We start from the raw sequence: 20356 nt of genomic DNA, 5'->3' as shown, positions 1-20356 counted from the left end.
TTGTTAGTAATACCTGGAGTAAAAATGGCAAAATGTTAAAATTCATTAAAGCATGGAACTTTTTCATATATTTGAAATAGTTTATAATAAAGCGTGATTATAAACTACATGATAATTTATCTCTTATCACACATGCACTCATGTATGGGAATTTAATTTATGACAAGGGTGGCACTATTAATATCCATATAACAATGAACACATGACGGCTATTAGCAGTGGGGTATAATTTGTGCCACTGGCATTATTACTCTGAGTAAAATTTTTGATGTTAGTTTTTACTTTCTCATTACCCATCATACAGTAATGAAGTGGCCCCTAGGAGAGGAAACTTGAATTCTGAAAGTGAGCTTTAGCCAGGCACAATCGCACACACCTGTAGTCCCAGTTATTTGGGAGGCGGAAGCAGGGAGGATCCCTTGAGGCCAGGAGTTTGAGGTTGCAGTGAGCTATGATCAAGCCACTGCACTTCAGCCAGAGTGACAGCAAAAATTGGAGGTAAAACATGTCTAAAAAGGATCTCTTGGCCTTGTTATGTGCAGGAGACATGCAAGGGAAGAAGAAAAGACACACACACATGACACCTTTAAGGGTAAACTCTGTTCTGTTCTCCCACACAGAACAGGCTTTCAAGGAGTCCTTAAGTTTCTTCAGGGAAATTCAGGGCAGGAAACTCTAAAGCATACCTTTTTCTAAGCTAGCAATACATAAGCCAGAAAGCAACATATTTTGATCCATATTATATGGTTACACTTATATTCTTTATTTATTTTTGTACTTTTTCTTTTTTTTTTTTTTTGAGATGGAGTCTCGCTCTGTCACCCAGGGTAGAGTGCAGTGGCACCTCCGCCTCCCGGATTCAAGTGATTCTCCTGCCTCAGCCTACCAAGTAGCTGGGGTTAGAGGCACCTGCCACGAGGCTTGGCTAATTTTTTCTGTGTGTGTGTGTGTTTTTAGTAGAGACAGGGTTTCACAATGTTGGTCAGGCTGGTCTTGAACTCCTGACCTCATGATCCACCCACTTCATCCTCCCAAAGTCCTGGGATTACAGGTGTGAGCCACCGTGCCTGGCCCTGTCCTTCTAAATCTTTAGTAGGTTTTTAAGTCTTATTTAAAAGTCTTGTCTCTTGGCTGGGCACAGTGGCTCATGCCTGTAATCTCACCACTTTGGAAGGCTAAGGAAGGAGGACTGCTTGAGCCCAGAAGTTCAAGACCAGCCTAGGCCACATAGGCCCTGTCTCTCCATTTTTTTTTTTTTTTTTTAATTAGCTGGGCATGGTAGTTCATGCATGTAGTCCCAACTATTGGGGAAGCTGAGGCTGGAGGATTGCTTGAGTCGGGGAGGTCAAGACTTCAGTGATCTGTGATTACACCACTGCACTCCAGCCTGGGCTACAGAGTAAGAATCTGTCTCAAAATAAGATAAAATAAAATAAAAATCTTGTCTCAACTATGCTAAGTGACATTAAAAAGTTGTTTGCATATTCTTGGTGACAGTGGTCATTAATAATATATTTTTAAGCGAAAATGAAACTGGGGACACAGGAAAAAGCTGCAACTATCAGCTGTTTGACCCCACATGGAGAGTCTCATTCTACGGTCAAGCTAAGAGAACATAGTTTTACAGTAGTGTTTCTTAAATGCTGTTAAGCTTATTTTCCAGAGATACAATTCTGGTGCTGTCCCCACCCTCTAATGATCAGCATCCAAACTATTATTACATTAATTGATTACAAGGGTGGCACTATTAATATCCATATAACAATGAATACATGGCCACTATTAGCAGTGGGGTATAATTTGTGCCACTGGCATTATTACTCTGAGCAAAATTTTTTTTTATTGATACTTGAATTTCATCAGAGTCTCTCACCTTTTTTCCCTATCCACACTCCAACAACTATCTTTGAAGTAGTTTCCATTTTCATCTCATTACTTTTCTTTTTCTTTTAGATTCATGGGGGTACATGTGAAACTCTGTTACAATAATACATTGCACGGTAATGACATATAGGTTTCTACTGACCCCGTCATCCAGATAGTGAACTTAGTACCCTACTACAAAGTTTTTCAGCCCTTGCCTTCCTCCACTTTCCCCACTTTTGGAGTCTCCACTATCTGTTGTTCCATCTTTATGTCCCTGTGTACTCAACGTTTAGCTCACCCTTATAAGTGAGAACACGCAGTGTTTTGTTTTCTGTCTCTGCATTAATATGCTTAGGATAATGGTCTCCAGCCGCACCCATGTTGATGCAAAGGACATGATTTCATTCTTTTATGTAGCTGTGTAATATTCAATGGAATGTATGTACTATATTTTCTTTATCCATTCTACCAGTGATGGGCATCTAGGTAGATTCCATGTCTTTGCTATTGTATTAATAAATAGTGCTGCAATAAACATATCAGTACAAGTGTCTTTGTGGTAGAGAATTATTTAACTCTGAGGATATATCCAGTATTGAGATTGCTGGGTTGAATGGTGATTTCTCATCAAATTATCTTCTGTTTTTCAGAGGCATCTTCCTACATACATTACCAGAAAAACAAAGCAAAACAAAACCTACTGAATATAGTTATTCTTCCTTTGTTCTACTTGCTCTCTACATAAGGAGGGTATTTGAAACTTCAGACACCATTTTGCTGCTATGAGGAAGCAAGTATGAAGATGAAAACTTGGCTAAAGCTATGGCTCTCAACTTCTAACATGCATAAGAAAAACAACTAGGAATCTGGGCTCTGATTCAGTAGGTTAGGGTGAATTTACCCATAAATTTACACTTCCGACACACTTCTGATGATACTGATGCTGCTTGCCCATGGACCACATATCGAGTAGTACTAGGCTAAAATACGGCAGATAGAAAGAGCCTATGACTCTGTCCCAGAAAGATTGGGCTGCTATAACAAATTACCATAGATTGGGTTGCTTAAACCAGAAACATTTATTTCTCATGATTCTAAAGACAGACTTCAGAGATCCGGATGCCAGCATAATTAGTTTCTCGGTGAGGGCCCTCTTCCTAATTATTTCCTCACAGGGCCTTTCCTTGGTGTGTGTACACACACACCTACAGATCTCATGTGTTTCTTCCTCAAACACCTCATACTCCTGGACTGAAGTGATCCTCCTCCTCCTCCTCCTCCTTCCTTTTTGAGACAGGGTCTCTCGCTCCCATCGCACAGGCTGGAGTGCAGTGGCATAATCACGGCTCACTGAAGTCCTGACTTCCTGGGCTCAGGTGATTCTCCAGCCTCAGGCTCCCAAGTAGCTGGGACCAAGAGGCGTGTGCTACCACGCCTGGCTAATTTTTGTATTTTTTGTGGAAATGGGTTTTCACCATGTTGCCCAGGCTGGTCTTGAACTCCAGGGCTCAAGAGATCTGCTCACCTTGACCTCCCGAGGTGCTGGGATGGCAGGTGTGAGCCACTGCACCTGGCCTCTTCCTTTTTTGAGAACATCAGTCCCATCATAGGGGCTCCATCCACATGATGTCATCTAAACCGAGTTACCTCCCAAAGGCTCCATTTCCAAATACTATCACTGGGATTAGGAATTGGGATTTCAACATGTAAGTTTTGGGGGAACATAAACATTTAGTTCATTGCTGACAACATTGCAGAGCAGTTGAATTAATGGCAGCAATAGCTGTATTCTGGAATTTTTCTTATGTGAGAAAAATAAACCAATATTGTTTAACCCACACTTATTGTTTCTTTCAGCCAGTCTTATTCTGACTGTTAACAATCATCATTATTATCAAAATCTTCAGCATTATTATCATGCTAGTCATTATTACACAGTGTGCTGGGCAGTATATGCATTCTTTAGATATTTATGCCTAGGTCAGTACCCAAAAGAGTTTTTCCTAGGTTTTCTTCTAGAATTTTTATGGTTTAAGGTCTTAGATTTAAGTTTTTAATCCATCTCGAGGTAATTTTTGTATATGGTTAGAGATAGGGATTCAGTTTCATTCTTCTACATGTGGCTATCCTGTTTTCCCAGAGACACTGGGAATGCTTATAAACTGCTGGTGGGAATATAAACTGGTACTACCACTGTGGAAAATAGCATGGAGATTTCCCAACCAAAAGTATATCTACAATTCGATCCAGCAATACCACTAGTGGATATCTACCCAAAGGATATCTATAAAGAAGTCATTATATCAAAAAGACGCCTGCACACCTATGTTTATCACAGCACAATTCAAAATTGCCAAGACATGAAATCAACCTAAATGCCCATCTACTGATGAGTAGATAAAGAAAATGTGGTGTGTATATATGTATACATATGCATATGTACACAAACACAGACACACACACATACATCATGGAATACTAAGCCATAAAAAAGAATGAAATCATGTCTTTTGCAGCAACTTGGATGGAACTAGAGGCGGTTATCCTAAATGAAGTAACTCAGAGATGGAAAACCAAAAGAGGGGATGTAGGGAGGAGGTGAGGGGTGAAAAAAATCACCTATTGGGTATAATACACACTATTTGGGCGAAAGCCCAGACTTCACTATGCAATTCATGTAACCAAAAACCTCTTGGACCACTATAACTATTCAAATAAAAAATAATTAAAAAATTATATAATTTTCTGTCCAGGTGTGGTGACTCATGCCTGTAATGCCAGCACTTTGGGAGGCTGAGGCAAAGTGGATTGCATGAGGTCAGGAGTTTTGAGACCAGCCTGGTGAACATGGCGAAACACTATCTGTACTAAAAGGACAAAAATGCTAAAAATACAAAAATTAGCTGGGTGTGGTGGTGGGCACCTGTAGTTCCAGCTACTCGGGAGGCGGAGGGAGGAGAATCGCTTGAACCCGAAAGGCGGAGTTTGCAGTGAGCTGAGACAGTGCCACTTTACTCCAGCCTGGGTGACAAAGCAAGATTCTATCTCAAAACAAATAAATAAATAAATAAATAAATAAATAAATAAATAAATATTTAAAAAAATTAGAAAGTTAAAAAATATATAATTTTTTATCAACCCTTCCAGCAATTCTGTGAAATGCATATAGTTTTCTCTATGATAGAAGAAAGTAAGAAGAAAGAGTTTAAATGGTTTAGCCCAGGTTATATTTAGAACGCTGCTCTGCAAGCCAAATTCACTCAAATTCCCTTGTTCTTAACCTGTGTTATAAACCACCTCCTACATGGAACATATATTTAACAAAATTTGGTGGATGATTTACATTCTCTTGCATCATTCTAATCAGAGACTTTTTATCTTACCATCTTACATGACTTACTGCTTTCTCTAACATTGTTTATTCATTTCCACATAAACACTTAATGCTATGAGTAAGTTTCCATACTGAACTCTGAGGCAGGCCATCCCAGTCATCAAGGAGATCACAAGCTAATAATAAGAGACTCAGACAAAAAAAAAAAAATCCCTTCTTATAATACAACTTATAACTATTACAGTGGTATTAAAAGAAAATAAATTCTACAATTTTGGATAGGTATTTATACACAAGTCATTTTCCCTACTAGGGTTTAGCTTGGTAAGATTAGAGTCTGTGTTTTTCTGATTTTGGCATTTTTAGCAACTGCAGATTATATGAATGAGAAGTTTTCTAAAAATTTGAATTGATTTATCCCCCCATAGCAGCATATTTTGCACACATGCATACTCACATACACACATTCGGCTTTATACGTAAAGAGGGTATTTCCATTGTTTTTCGATAAACTTTTTATTGAAAGGCAAAAATACAGAGATTATTTTTCAGCTTAAAAAGAAGAGAAATTAATAAAATATCAATGAAAGCTTAAGTTATCATGTATTGAGCATGTAATATTTGTCACACTACATTCTTTACATGTATATTTAAAATAATTACAACAATCCAGAAATGTAGAATCATGTTATTTTAATGACAAAAATATCTGAAGTTCAGAATAAATAACCCTTGTAAGTCAAGGGTCAGGCTGTTTTGGGAAATAAAATTGTTCTGTTGTCTATGGCTGGTTTCACTCTATAATGGCAGAAATGAGTGCTTGTGACAAAGCCCATATGGTCCACAAAGCCTAAAATATGCATTATCTGGCTCTTTCTAGAAAAACATTTCTAAGCCCTGAAGTTGCTTCCGTTTATTCAGTAGCAAGTAAAAAAGACTAAGTGTAACCAGTTCTGCCTGTCTCTACACACCATTTAGATAGGCTTTGGAAACCTCAGACTCGGATTCTCAGTCTCAATTTGACTAGGTGCTAGCTGTGAAACCATGGGAAACTTCTCAAACCTCTCTTCCACTTTGCACCCGCATCTGTAAAATGGAGATAATAGTAGCATACGTCTGATGGTGTTGTTATAAAAATTAAATGTGCTGATTTACATAAAACCATAGTCACAAGACTTGTTACCTTGTAATTGCTTAGGATGTGTATGAACTTACTATCTCTGCTGTTGCCACCATTACTTTTACCTTCATGATACTATCATTTTTACTATTACAATGACCACTCTAAAACAAGGCATTCCTATAATCCCATGGTTATTTTTATTGCAAATTACTGTTAAGGCCCTATTTCTTATTTCCTATTTTTGTGCTTTTTATATTTCTTTCCACCATTTTAGAAATGGTTGTGGCATTACCATGATATTTTTCTTACTCGTAATGAGGTAGCGATGCTCTTGTTATAGATCAAAACCAAGACTTGTATCAAGGTCTTGGCAGAAAATGTGATTTTTGTATATGTGTGCCTATGTATGGCAGGGTATCTAGCATAGAACAGGGGCTGAATGATTATAGAATTAATGCTGAAGCATTAGAAAATAGGTCACATATGAAAACTAAGGACAGATACAAAACACTACTTAATTTTCTAGGGCAATAATAGGAAGTAGATATTTTGTCTTTGAGAGAGAAGAGATAAAAACAACTTGAATCTGATATTTCAAGTCTTAGTAACTATTCCTTTATTCTCTGCCTATTTACATATTGTACTTGTTATCTGTTAGCCAGCAGCCCACTTTTTTTTTGACATACACTTGGCACTCCCTTACATTAAAATAGCTATGGGGATTTTCCATTTAAATTATTTTCCATCCTAGTGTCATTTTGGGGAACTCGAATCTTTCTGTAATGAAGTATTCAACTCCAAGTAAGACAGTTGGCCTGCACTGTGCAAAGCAAGCTCACTTATAAGAATCTTGCCGGGACAAAAAGGAGAGTTAGGAAGTCTCTTGTGTTTTCCCAGTGCTTTTGAAATTAATAGCTGGCACATTTTGAATCACAGCACAAGAGCAACAAAACAGAAGATCTATTTTAATAGACTTGAATCTATACTTAGAGGGCCATAGTGAGAGCAAGGAGAAAATGAATTTGACCTTTATTTGCTCTAAAAGGATCTTTATGTAGGTAAAGGAAGCTGTGCAACAAAATAACAAAGTTGTTGCCCATGGTACTGTAAGTACAAATATCTTTCCTTCTCAGGGAAGAGAGATATTTTGCTGGATTTGAAAAACAATAGAAAACAAAGCATTTATTGACAGGCAGTGAGCTCTGATTGAAAAATGTAAATATTAATTCATCTGAACACTCAACTAATTAGGAAACTAGAGAGAAATTCAGTGGAGTTTTGAAAAAGGTAGCAGATCAATGGTGAAGATAACATGGTATAAAGAGTAAGTGAAAGTAAATTTCCTTCCTCAGAAAACTAACATACCCTTGATCCACTTATTTGTGATTTTTTGTTGTTGTTGTTTGTTTGTTTGTTTGGGACGAGTCTTGCTCTGTTGCCCAGGCTGGAGTGCAGTGGCATGATCTCAGCTCACTGCAACCTCCACCTCCCAGGTTCAAGCGATTCTCCTGTCTCAGCCTCCCGAGTAGCTTGGACTACAGGCGCGTGCCACCACACCTGGCTAGTTTTTGAATTTTTAGTACAGACAGGGTTTCACCATATTGGACAGGCTGGTCTCGAACTCCTGACCTCATGGTCCGCCCACCTCGGCCTCCCAAAGTCCTGGGATTACAGGTGTGAGCCACTGCGCCAGGCCAACACTTATTTGTTAATTTAAACATGCATTATGTGTTAGATGCTGAGGAATCTGATAAATAGTGCCTATTTTAAAGTTGATTTTAGTTTAGTGAGACGTGCAAGTAAACATACAATTATATTTGATAAATGCAGTGGTAGAGTTATACCAGGATACTGTGTGATATGTTTGGCTGTGTCCCCACCCAAATCTCATCATAAACTGTAGTTCCCATGATCCCCACGTGTCATGGGAGGGCCCAGTGGTAGGTAATTGAATCATGGGGTCAGTTACTACTTCCATGCTGTTCTCGTGATAGTGAGTTGTCAGGAGAACTAAAGGTTTTAAGAGGGGTTTTGCCCCCCACTTTGTTCTTCACTTCTCCTTGTTGCCAACATGTGAAGAAGGACATGTTTTCTTCCCCTTCTGCCATGATTGTAAGTTTCCTGAGGCCTCCCCAGTTATGCTGAACTGTGAGTCAAACCTCTTTCCTTTATAAATTACCCAGTCTAGGGTATGTCTTTATTAGCAGCCTGATAGTGGATGAACACAGTGTTAAGTCACAGTGAAGTGGGATGCAGCATGTGGTTTACAGTGATACATGAGTTGCTGTAAAAGCTTTGCTCATTTTGAAAGCAGAATAATCCTGGCTTCATAAAATAAGTTGGGAAGTGTTAATTTTTCACTTTTCTGGAAAAGATTGTGAAGAATCAGCATTATTTCCTACTTAAATATTTAGTAGAATTAACCAGTGAAAGATTTTTAACTGTAGATTTAAATTCTTTAATAGATGTACGGTTATTTAACTAGTGCATTTTTTTTTCCTAGAGTTAGTTTGTGTCTTTGAAGGAATATGTTCTTTTTTTCTGTATTCAAATTTCTTGGCATTAAGATGTTTATTTGATGTTTCCTTATCACATTTTAATGTCCATTGTAGTAATATCTTTTTTATTACTGATAATGTTGTGTCCCATTTTTTTCTTTGTCATTCTTGCTAGAAGATAATGAATATATTGACTTTTATTCAGAGAAGCAGCTTTTAGCTTCATTGATTTTTTCCATTGCTGTTTGATTCCCCATTTCATTAATTTTTAAATCTTTATGATTCCTTTCTTTCTTCATGTCTTTAGGATAATTTGATCATCTTTCCTTGGATTCTTAGGACAGAATTTGAGGTCTTTTGTTTGAAATCTTACTTATTTTTTCTAATATACATTTAATGCTATATATTTTTCTTTAAACACTGCTTCAGGTAAATTCCACAGATTTTGATATGTTTCATTTTCATTTTCATTGGATTCAAAATATCTTCTAGTTTCCACTGAATTTTCTTACGTTATCCTTAAGTTGTTTAAAAATATTTTGTTTAATTTGCAAATATTTGGAGGATTATTCTGATATTATTTACTATACTGTTATTGAGTTTCAGTTTAGTTTGATGTAGTCAAAGAACATATTTATATGATTTGAATTCTTTTATATTTATTTAAACTTTTTATGACAAAAATGGTTATCTTTGCAAGTGTTCTGTATATGCTTTAAAAGAAGGTACATTCTGCTATAGTTAAATGGAGCGTTCTAAAATATCAAATAGGTCAAATTGTTTGACAGAATTGTTCAGTTATTCTGTATCTTTACTGATTTTCTCTGAACTTTCTTTAAAAATGCTATTTTTTTCTACAAAACCCCTTTAATTTTTCAGAGAAGAGTGTTGAAATATCCAACTAAAATTGCAACTTTTTCTAAATCTACTTTCTATTTTCTTAACAAATGTATTTTGTGTAGTTTGTACTTCTACCATTGACTGCATACACATTCGGAGTTTTTTTATTTTTATTTTTGTTTTTATTTCTTTTTGGAGACGGAGTCTAACTGCAACTCCCAGGCTAGAGTGCAATGGCGCGATCTTGGCTCACTGCAACCTCCGCCTCCCAGGTTCAAGCTATTCTCCTGCCCCAGCCTCCCGAGTAGCTGAGAATACAGGTGTGTGCCATCATGACCAGCTACTTTTTGTATTTTTAGTAGAGATGGAGTTTCCCCATATGGCCAGGCTAGCCTTGAACTCCTGACCTCAAGTGATCTGGCCACCTCGGCATCCCAAAGTGCTGGGATTACAGGTGTGAGCCACTGCGCCCAGCCACATTTGGAGTTTTTATATCACCTTGATGAACTGATCCCTTTATTATTAGGAAGTATTCTTCTTTATCCTAGATTATAGTTCCTTGTTCTAATATCTGATTGTCTAGAGTTAACGTATGCCCTCAAGCTTTCTTTTAATTAGTGTTTAAAATAGTAGCTGTTTTTCGATCCTTTTACTTTCTACACACAAATACACAGATTGTGTGTATAAAGTGTGTATGCATAAATATATATAATATATATAATATGTATATTGTATATATTTTTTCTAACATGAGTTTATATCCTTTCAGGTCTTTATTTTTTTTAATCCAATGTGACAACTCTTGACTTTAAATTCGAGTGCTTAGACTGTTTACATTTAAAGTAATTATTGTTATGGCTGAATTTGAATCTAGCACCATACAGTTTACTTTATATATTTTCTTTCAACACTTTTTTTTCTTTTTTGCTTTTTCCCTGCTTTTGATTTCACTTTTTATCCACCATTGGCTTACTACTAATAACTCTTTGAGTGTTTTGTTTTATTGTGGTTCTACAGTTTACAATAAACATTATACCACTCCATTTAAAGTGCAAGAATTAAACCAGTATGTCTTCATTCTGCACTCTTTGATTTCTTTGTGTTACTATCGTCATACATTCCAATGGTAGTTTTTATATTTTTAAATATATATTTATTAATTTTCCCATCAGGCTGCTAGCTATTCATTTGTTGTTAATTTATAATTTTTATGTTATCATGAGAAGGTGCTCTACTCTTCTGTTTTTCAGAATTCTAGAATTATGGTTGGTTTTCTACTTTAATTTTAAATTCATTTCTAGGAGATAACAAAAATATTACATGTCTTTAGAAAGGCTTATTTCTCACATTCCTTTGACTGTTTCAGATTTAACACAAATAGCATCTCTAAGAGGTAGTTAGAAAGGTTGGTGGTAGTTTTAAATATGTCTGTATTTATATATCCCAAACAAAGAGCATTTGGGGAGATATTTAAGTATATTTTCTGTTAATCTTTTTTTTTTTTTTTCTGAGACAGTCTTCCTCTGTTGCCCAGGCTGGACTGCAGTGGCACAATCTCAGCTCACTGCAACATCTGCCTCCTGGGTTAAAGCAATTCTCCTGCCTTAGCCTTTCAAGTAGCTGGGATTACAGGTGCCTGCCACCTCGCCTGGCTAATTTTTGTATTTTCAGTAGAGACAGGGTTGTGCCAAGTTGGCCAGGCTGGTGTCAGACTTCTGACCTCAAATAATCCACCTGCCTCAGCCTCCTAAAGCGCTGGGATTACAGGTGTGATTCACCATTCCCAGCCTATTTTCTGTTAATCTCTATGTGAATAGTATTAACATGATGAAATGAGATGTATATGTCGAAGTTATACCTAAGCTATTAACACACTCTATAGAGTGATAATTATGCAAATAATGTAAGTTAGTTGTAATAATGTTGGTATAACAGCAGACTGAGAATAATTATAAGGAAGATTGCTAGGTAATATCCTTTTTAAACATTTTTTCTGTGGATGTAACAAACAAAAATTCCACCTTTTGATAATTTGGAATATGTTACTAAAGAGGATTCTGCTTAAATTTATCTTTTGACTCTTAATTAGCTCACGTTTAATTAACTTAATCAACATTTATGTATCTGCTGTTCTACGAAATGTATGTTGAGTGAAGGGGTTGCAATGAGAAGAAGTTAGAGCTCCGTGGATCTGAATTGAGAGGATGCATATTGCAGCACCAACATGGTCTTTCAGAGATGCTAACGGAGTTAAAATTAACATAATACCACAGAAGCATGATCAAAGACTTATTTGAATGAAAAAAATACACAATTGTTACAGACATGCTAATGTTGACTTTCCAATATACTAAAATTGATTAACACTGGAAAACCCCTCCTTTTATAGAATGTAACAAAATGTGAATTGAATTGTGTCTTTTTGTTTGTTTGGTTTGGTTTTGACACAGTGACATTATGCCAACATTTTTTGAGCCCAGTATTTTGTTTTCAGTTTCTCCAAAGTGTGCTCTACACATTATGATGTTGTGAATGGCAAGGTTACATAAGGGAGATAAATTATCTTACCTCCCTGACTTCCTTTTTCTGAATTACTAAGATGCAGTGAAAATCTTGATTTTTCTTTTTGGATGTTGTTTCAAATGTGAATATATTAGGCTTCATGGGTTTTTATCCAAGATATGTGTTCCATACCCCAATTCACTCAAAATGAAGGGTAGAGTACAACCCGAAATGGAAATATGACTATCGCAGCACTCTTAGGAAATGCTAATGTCAAAAGATTTAGGGAACTTCCAAAAACATCAGAAACATCCTACTTTCAAAGCTTCCCTTAAGTCTGTCCTCTTTAGAAATTGTGAGGGATAGCATTAGGAGATATACCTAATGCTAAATGATGAGTTAATGGGTGCAGCCCACCAACATGGCACATGTATACATATGTAACAAACCTGCACATTGTGTACATGTACCCTAAAACTTAAAGTATAATAATAATAAAATTAAATTAAAAAAAAAGAAATTGTGAAGTTATTTCCTGTATCCTGGAGGCCTGGGTTGGAATGTTCTAGTCCCTTCCTAGCCCTCCAGATAGCAAGCTCTGTGTCTTTGACGCAGATGGACACACTCTATTTTTATTCTAGGGCCAGAGGTATAGATCGCAGTAGGTACCTGAATAAATAAAATTTGTAGCATCTATTCCTCTGGAAAATTAAAGTACTGCTCAGAACCAATTCTTGAAAAATGCATTACTTGATCTATTTCTGTAGGATGCACTTTCTTTCGACAGAAGTTTATCTGTTTGACTTGTGAGTTGGCTTCTAGTGAGCTGGCTTCTGACTCTTAATGCTAATACCTGGTTCTTTTGCAATAGGTGTTTTCAGTCATTATTTCTTTTGATATTAGACCAATGGGGCTTTGTGAGATGCCAAATAATTTTTTGTAAGCATCACAGTCCTGGTTTCCAAAGCAGAAGGTATTTAGAATGAATGTCAAATTTGTTCATTTGCTCATTCACTGAATATTTGCTCAACAAATATTTTTTAATTCCAATATCATGCTGATAATTCTTCTTGCTGAAAATCCCTGCCTAAAATTAATTCCCAGATGAATGTAGAGAAACATACATATTTGGACAAACATAATAAAGAGATCCACAGAGGACTGATAATGAATACCGAGAATAAGGATCAGCATGGTAGAAATGAGAAGATTTTGCTTGAAGTGAGACATAAACTTCTAATTGGTTTCAAGGTTTATACTTTCAATCATATCATTTAGCAAAAAGGAGTGAGCTCAGCATTTTCTAACCTGTAGACAAGATGAAAATAATTTGTGCCGAATATGTAGTTTTTTCTTTCCTCTTTCCAGGTTTTAAAAAAAGATAGAAATAAAAGAAAGAATAGACAATTAGGCTAGACATCTTAGTATAAGCATGAGCCTCTTTTGTAGATTTAGTAAAACCTTATTAATTCTTGTTATACTCAAAATGAAATTAAGATAATTTTATAAAGATCTTAGCTGAATTACACATTAACACAGAAAAAAATAATTGCTAAGAAAATTGATATGGAAAATTCTTCAGTATGTAATAACTGTTTTGAAATATACTTAGAATATCTCTTTACATATTATAATTTTGAATAGAATAAAGTAATAAATCCATAGTTTGGAGAAGATTCCTCTGATCATGGTAAATATGGAAAAAGTGATAAGAGATGACAGAAAACAGCAACAGATACCAGTTAAGAGAGAATTATAATGGCTGGGCTTGTGTCAAGGACTATAGAAACATGATGACAGAACGGTGGGGGTGGGGGGCGAAGCATATCTTCAAGCTCTTTTATGAAGAATAAAAAGGTAGACTAGAGTTTGTGTGATTGAGTAGCTTCTAAAACGCTCCCCAGGATTTCAGCCATATAGTATTCACAATCCTGTATATTCCCCTCCTGTCGAGTTTGGGCTGAACCTAGTGACTAGTTTCAAAAGAATAAAATAGGATAGAATTGCTCTAAAGATAGCAAATGGGATGGGATGTCATACTGAGGTTAGGTTATAAAAGACTGACTTTTGCTTTGATCTCTCTGTCTTGTCTCATTTACTCACTCTGATGAAGCAAGCTGCTGTGATACGAGCTGCTGTAAAAACTGAGGCCTCCAGACCAACAGCCAGGGAGTAGGTGGGTTCTGCCAACAACTACATGCATGAGTGTGGAAACAGATCCATCCCCAGTTGAGCCTTGGGAAGACTTCAGTCCTAGCTGGCACCATCATTCAGCCTGTGAGGAACCCTGAGCCAAGAATACAGCTAAGCTATAATTGTATTCCTGACCAACAGGAATTGTGAGATAATATAGCTGCTGTTTTAAGTTATTAAGTTTTGGGGTAATTGGTTACCTAATAATTGATAACTAATACAGTCTAATTCACTTCTCTCTCCGTGTCTCTAATACCCAAAGGCGATCTAATCAGGCTACTTGACTGGGAGAAGTCAAAACAAAGCAACAATAATAAACAGTAAATATCACAACTATTACTTTATTATTTTGTTACTTTCCTGTAATCTAGTATGTATTTATGCCATTTGATTATTAAAAATTATCTGGGCCATTATTTCCACTTCTGGGAAGGAATCACAGAAGACTAATGCAAGAGAAAATTAAAACTATATGCACAAATTTGCTCATACTATAGTCACCTATAATTTTAGAAAATGGGAAACTATTGGTTATTCATCTGTGTAAGAATAGTTAAGTATGTTATATGATGCAGCTACTCAAGGGAACATGACCCAAAATTGACTTTGAAGGCTAAATAGAAATAAATTAAATAATTTATGTAGTCTTGAAGTGAAAGGTGCAGAACAGAAAATGATACATCTGCATTAAATTATGTCTGCTCAAAGTACAAAGATCATATCAGAAATGTTAAAATGATTAATTTTTAGTAGAGAAGTATCCTAGAGAGATAATAGGGAAACCATGACAAAATTTTGAAAGACTTGTCTTTGAATATTGCATCAAGAATTAATTAGCTGTGTGATTGTGAGCAAGCATTTAATGCCTTGTCTTGACAAATATGCTAAAGATATAATTATATTACAGATTATTGTTAGAATGAAATGAGGAGTGTGTATAAAGTACCTTATACAATGTTGGCAAAATGGCACAATGTTGATGTTTGTTGCCTTTTATTTCTACTGTTGTTAATGTATACAGACATCTAAAATTATATATTAAATTTCTTGCTTTATACCTGGTACTGCTTGAAAGCAGTGATTTGAACATTTTGTTGCCACCATAAAAACTGATTATACTCCATGCTCTGTTGTGTTGTACTATTTTGTTTGCGACCATTGTGTAACTATTTTGGGATGTCACTAGCAGAATATCTTTTAAAGTACTCTACTTCCTGCAAATCTTTGTAGTGTAGAGTTTTAAGTTCATATTTCCTCCAAGTTTTGTAAAATATAGTCATATTGGTTAGAGCAAAATTCTATCACTTGACTTTAAGTACAAATGATAAGTTTTTTTATTTGAAGTTGGTTTTTCTAGGGAAAAGAATTTTTCAGAATTTCCTTGGTGTGCTGAGCTTTCTTTATTAAAATATATATATATATATGTGGAAAGGTTATTTTTGTTTTACTCCACTCTCCCCACCCAGAAAGTCTATTGCTTTTGTGTGATACTCTTCTGTTACTTTCTATAAGTCTGCCTGTGACCATATCATTTGATATTCACTTAAACAATTTATATACTTAAAAACTCTCTGGGTGATCAATGTATTAGACTGATATAGCAAGAACAAGCTGTTTTCCTTGTTATTAAAGCCACATGTTTGCCCATTTTTTCAAATGTGAAATTGAACATGACAAAAATGCATGAGCATTTTCCTGGGTAATACCGGTCTGGTAATTCAGCAGGTCTATAAGTAGATGGCATAATTTTAACATAGCATTTCTAAAAATTCTTATACACCATCTTTGGTTACATGAAACACTTTACACGTGATTATCTCAATAGATGCAGAAAAAGCCTTTGACAAAATTCAACAACCCTTCATGCTAAAAACTCTCAATAAATTAGGTATTGATGGGACGTATTTCAAAATAATAAGAGCTATCTATGACAAACACACAGCCAATATCACACTGAATGGGCAAAAACTGGAAGCATTCCCTTTGAAAACTGGCACAAGACAGGGATGCCCTCTCTCACCACTCCTATTCAACATAGGGTTGGAAGTTCTGGCCAGGGCAATTAGGCAGGAGAAGGAAATAAAGGGTATTCAATTAGGAAAAGAGGAAGTTAAATTGTCCCTGTTTGCAGACGACATGATTGTATATCTAGAAAACCCCATTGTCTCAGCCCAAAATCTCCTTAAGCTGATAAGCAACTTCAGCAAAGTCTCAGGATACAAAATCAATGTACAAAAATCACAAGCATTCTTATACACCAACAACAGACAAACGGAGAGCCAAATCATGAGTGAACTCCCATTCACAATTGCTTCAAAGAGAATAAAATACCTAGGAATCCAACTTACAAGGGATGTGAAGGACCTCTTCAAGGAGAACTACAAACCACTGCTCAAGGAAATAAAAGAGGATACAAACAAATGGAAGAACATTCCATGCTCATGGGTAGGAAGAATCAATATTGTGAAAATGGCCATACTGCCCAAGGTAATTTACAGATTCAATGCCATCCCCATCAAGCTACCAATGACTTTCTTCACAGAATTGGAAAAAACTACTTTAAAGTTCATATGGAACCAAAAAAGAGCCATCATCGCCAAGTCAATCCTAAGCCAAAAGAACAAAGCTGGAGGCATCACGCTACCTGACTTCAAACTATACTACAAGGCTACAGTAAGCAAAACAGCATGGTACTGGTACCAAAACAGAGATATAGATCAATGGAACAGAACAGAGCACTCAGAAATAACGCCGCTTATCTACAACTATCTGATCTTTGACAAACCTGAGAAAAACAAGCAACGGGGAAAGGATTCCCTATTTAATAAATGGTGCTGGGAAAACTGGCTAGCCATATGTAGAAAGCTGAAACTGGATCCCTTCCTTACACCTTATACAAAAATCAATTCAAGATGGATTAAAGACTTAAACGTTAGACCTAAAATCATAAAAACCCTAGAAGAAAACCTAGGCATTACCATTCAGGACATAGGCACGGGCAAGGACTTCATGTCTAAAACACCAAAAGCAATGGCAACAAAAGCCAAAATTGACAAATGGGATCTAATTAAACTAAAGAGCTTCTGCACAGCAAAAGAAACTACCATCAGAGTGAACAGGCAACCCACAAAATGGGAGAAAATTTTCGCAACCTACTCATCTGACAAAGGGCTAATATCCAGAATATACAATGAACTCAAACAAATTTACAAGAAAAAAGCAAACAACCCCATCAAAAAGTGGGCAAAGGACATGAACAGACACTTCTCAAAAGAAGACATTTATGCAGCCAAAAAACACATGAAAAAATGCTCACCATCACTGGCCATCAGAGAAATGCAAATCAAAACCACAATGAGATACCATCTCACACCAGTTAGAATGGCAATCATTAAAAAGTCAGGAAACAACAGGTGCTGGAGAGGATGTGGAGAAATAGGAACACTTTTACATTGTTGGTGGGACTGTAAACTAGTTCAACCATTGTGGAAGTCAGTGTGGCGATTCCTCAGGGATCTAGAACTGGAAATACCATTTGACCCAGCAATCCCATTACTGGGTATATACCCAAAGGACTATGAATCATGCTGCTATAAAGACACATGCACACGTATGTTTATTGCAGCATTATTCACAATAGCAAAGACTTGGAACCAACCCAACAATGATAGAACGGATTAAGAAAATGTGGCACATATACACCATGGAATACTATGCAGCCATAAAAAATGATGAGTTCATGTCCTTTGTAGGGACATGGATGAAACTGGAAATCATCATTCTCAGTAAACTATCACAAGAACAAAAAACCAAACACCGCATATTCTCACTCATAGGTGGGAATTGAACAATGAGATCACATGGACACAGGAAGGGGAACATCACACTCTGGGGACTGTTGTGGGGTGGGGGGAGGGGGGAGGGATAGCATTGGGAGATATACCTAATGCTAGATGACGAGTTAGTGGGTGCAGCGCACCAGCATGGCTCATGTATACATATGTAACTAACCTGCACAATGTGCACATGTACCCTAAAACTTAAAGTATAATAAAAAAAAAAGAAAAAAAAAGAAAGTATGTTATCTGTAGAGATTCTGGAAATATTAACTCTTCATCAGATTTTGCTTAAGGTTTCAGTATTCTTAACCCACTTCATTTCTTATTTTTTGTTTGTTACATGGATATAACCAAATGATTTCCCTTTCTAAAATACTTTCTCATTAGAAAGCTAAATGTAGAGTTCTGAATAAGTGTGCTAGAATAAATAAATTAATGATATCAATTGTTAAAAATGGTATAGTTTCTTTCACTCTCAGATAAGTTACTCTATATCAATCGCCTCTGTGTTCGTGTGCAGAGGAGAGACTCACATTAGTGGCCACTGGACCAGTGGGAGGAAGAGCTTATGGGAAGAGACTTCTTTGGCTCATCTCATGTTACATCTTGGACGTAAGTGACTAGTCTCAAAAATATTAGACTAGATTGTCCCTAGCCTGATTTACCACCTTTAAATTATGAATGAAAGAATGGAGGTCTGGTATATTGAATACCTTTTCTAGGTTCCATGGCCATCTAATGGTAGAGACGAGAATGATTGTGCAGGAAGTAACTTCTTTCATACTCAGTTCAGAGTATGTGTTCACATAGAAAATTATGGGATTTGCCTCTGAGATCGAAGAAATAGTATACCGAATGTCATTTGGAGGGTTTTGAAGCGTAGAAAAAGAGAAATATATCTCTTTGGTTTCCTTTCAGTCTGATACACAGTAATGTTTTATTTTTGAATGTCATTTTATGATTTACAAAGTGCTTTCATGGGCATTCTATTATTTAATAATAATCCTGTGTGAGCCAGACATTTTTACTTCTATTTCACAGTGAAGAAATTTTGGTTCAGAATAGTTAAGAGACCTTTCCATAGTCACACATTGTGAAGGAAAGAAATTGAGAGAGATTGAGAGAGATTGAAAGAGAAAAAGAGAGAGCTAGAACAAACTCCCACCATAAACAGAATTAGTCCATCACCCCCAAAATGAAATTATAGGACATTTAATGCTCTGCAAACCATACGTAGCACAGACAATTTCTGTTTACCAAATATTTATAAGCTTCCCTATATTTTCTAGGACTCTTTTAGTTAGATGGAGCTAGTTTACTGATAGATAATAGTTCTAGCTAATTTGCTATAAACAGAAGTTCTGTGGACCGAATCCCTCTATGCTGGCGCGCAACCCTCATTCCTCTCTTTCCCTGCCACAGTGACCTCAAAGGCCCCATCCCAGAAGGCACAGCCACAAAAAACGTGGCCTCCACCAGCATGGATCCCTGAATGCAATGGGATCAGAGCCTCCTGCTCACACCTGGTAAGTATATATCATGAGTAATAAATCAACCTTTTGATGTTAAGCCACTAAGATTTCAGACGTAATTTTTATTGCAGCATGAAGTAAAGTATCTTTTAAAAGTAATCTTTTAAATATTACTATTTTAAAGGAGCAAGAAAATTACATTTTTTCCACTATCTTAAGATGTATAAAACGTGTTGCTTTCTGTAGCAGATTTTTTAAAAGACAATTTAGTCAACAAATACTTTTGTCTTTAAATCCTGACATGCCCAATAGCACAAGCTCAGTGGCTGGTCACCACTCCAGCACTACTAAATGATGGCAAGAAGACCACTTCCAAAGGAGGAGGGACAGGGACAGCTTCATGGTTACGTGGCTAGTGGGTTTCACACTCAGAAGCTCCTGTGATTAGAGTTTAATGCACTGCAGTTACTGTCTTAATAATCTTAATAGATTTATCTTTGAATTTTGTTTTGTAAGCAAAATCTGATGGGACAATGGCACTTGAGCCTGGAGCTTGCCTTGGCTCACATGGTATTGCCTCCATCTCTCTCTCCAGGATGAATTCTCAGCTGCCTGCTCCTCTTATCCTGTGCTCTAGCCTGCCTGGCCCCCCTTTTCCCAATCTGGTCTTGCCACTTTCTGCCACAGGT

The 20356-nt window shown here is 36.4% G+C and overlaps 1 long non-coding RNA gene across 1 annotated transcript in view; it reads left to right on the top strand.

Annotated features, from left to right (window-relative positions):
* LOC134758516 (uncharacterized) overlaps window positions 1–19694 on the top strand; it is a 145139-nt gene extending 125445 nt beyond the window's left edge. The window contains exons 2-4 of the long non-coding RNA XR_010133775.1: window positions 14277–14339; window positions 18716–18807; window positions 19618–19694. This is a non-coding gene — a long non-coding RNA (uncharacterized lncRNA). The remainder of the gene's footprint in view (window positions 1–14276; window positions 14340–18715; window positions 18808–19617) is intronic.
* The last annotated feature ends 662 nt before the right edge of the window (window positions 19695–20356 follow it).

This window comes from Gorilla gorilla, chromosome 4 (genome assembly GCF_029281585.2).
Source record: "Gorilla gorilla gorilla isolate KB3781 chromosome 4, NHGRI_mGorGor1-v2.1_pri, whole genome shotgun sequence".
In the NCBI taxonomy this organism is placed as follows: Eukaryota; Metazoa; Chordata; class Mammalia; order Primates; family Hominidae; genus Gorilla; species Gorilla gorilla.
This window is presented reverse-complemented; position numbering and strand designations above follow the sequence as displayed.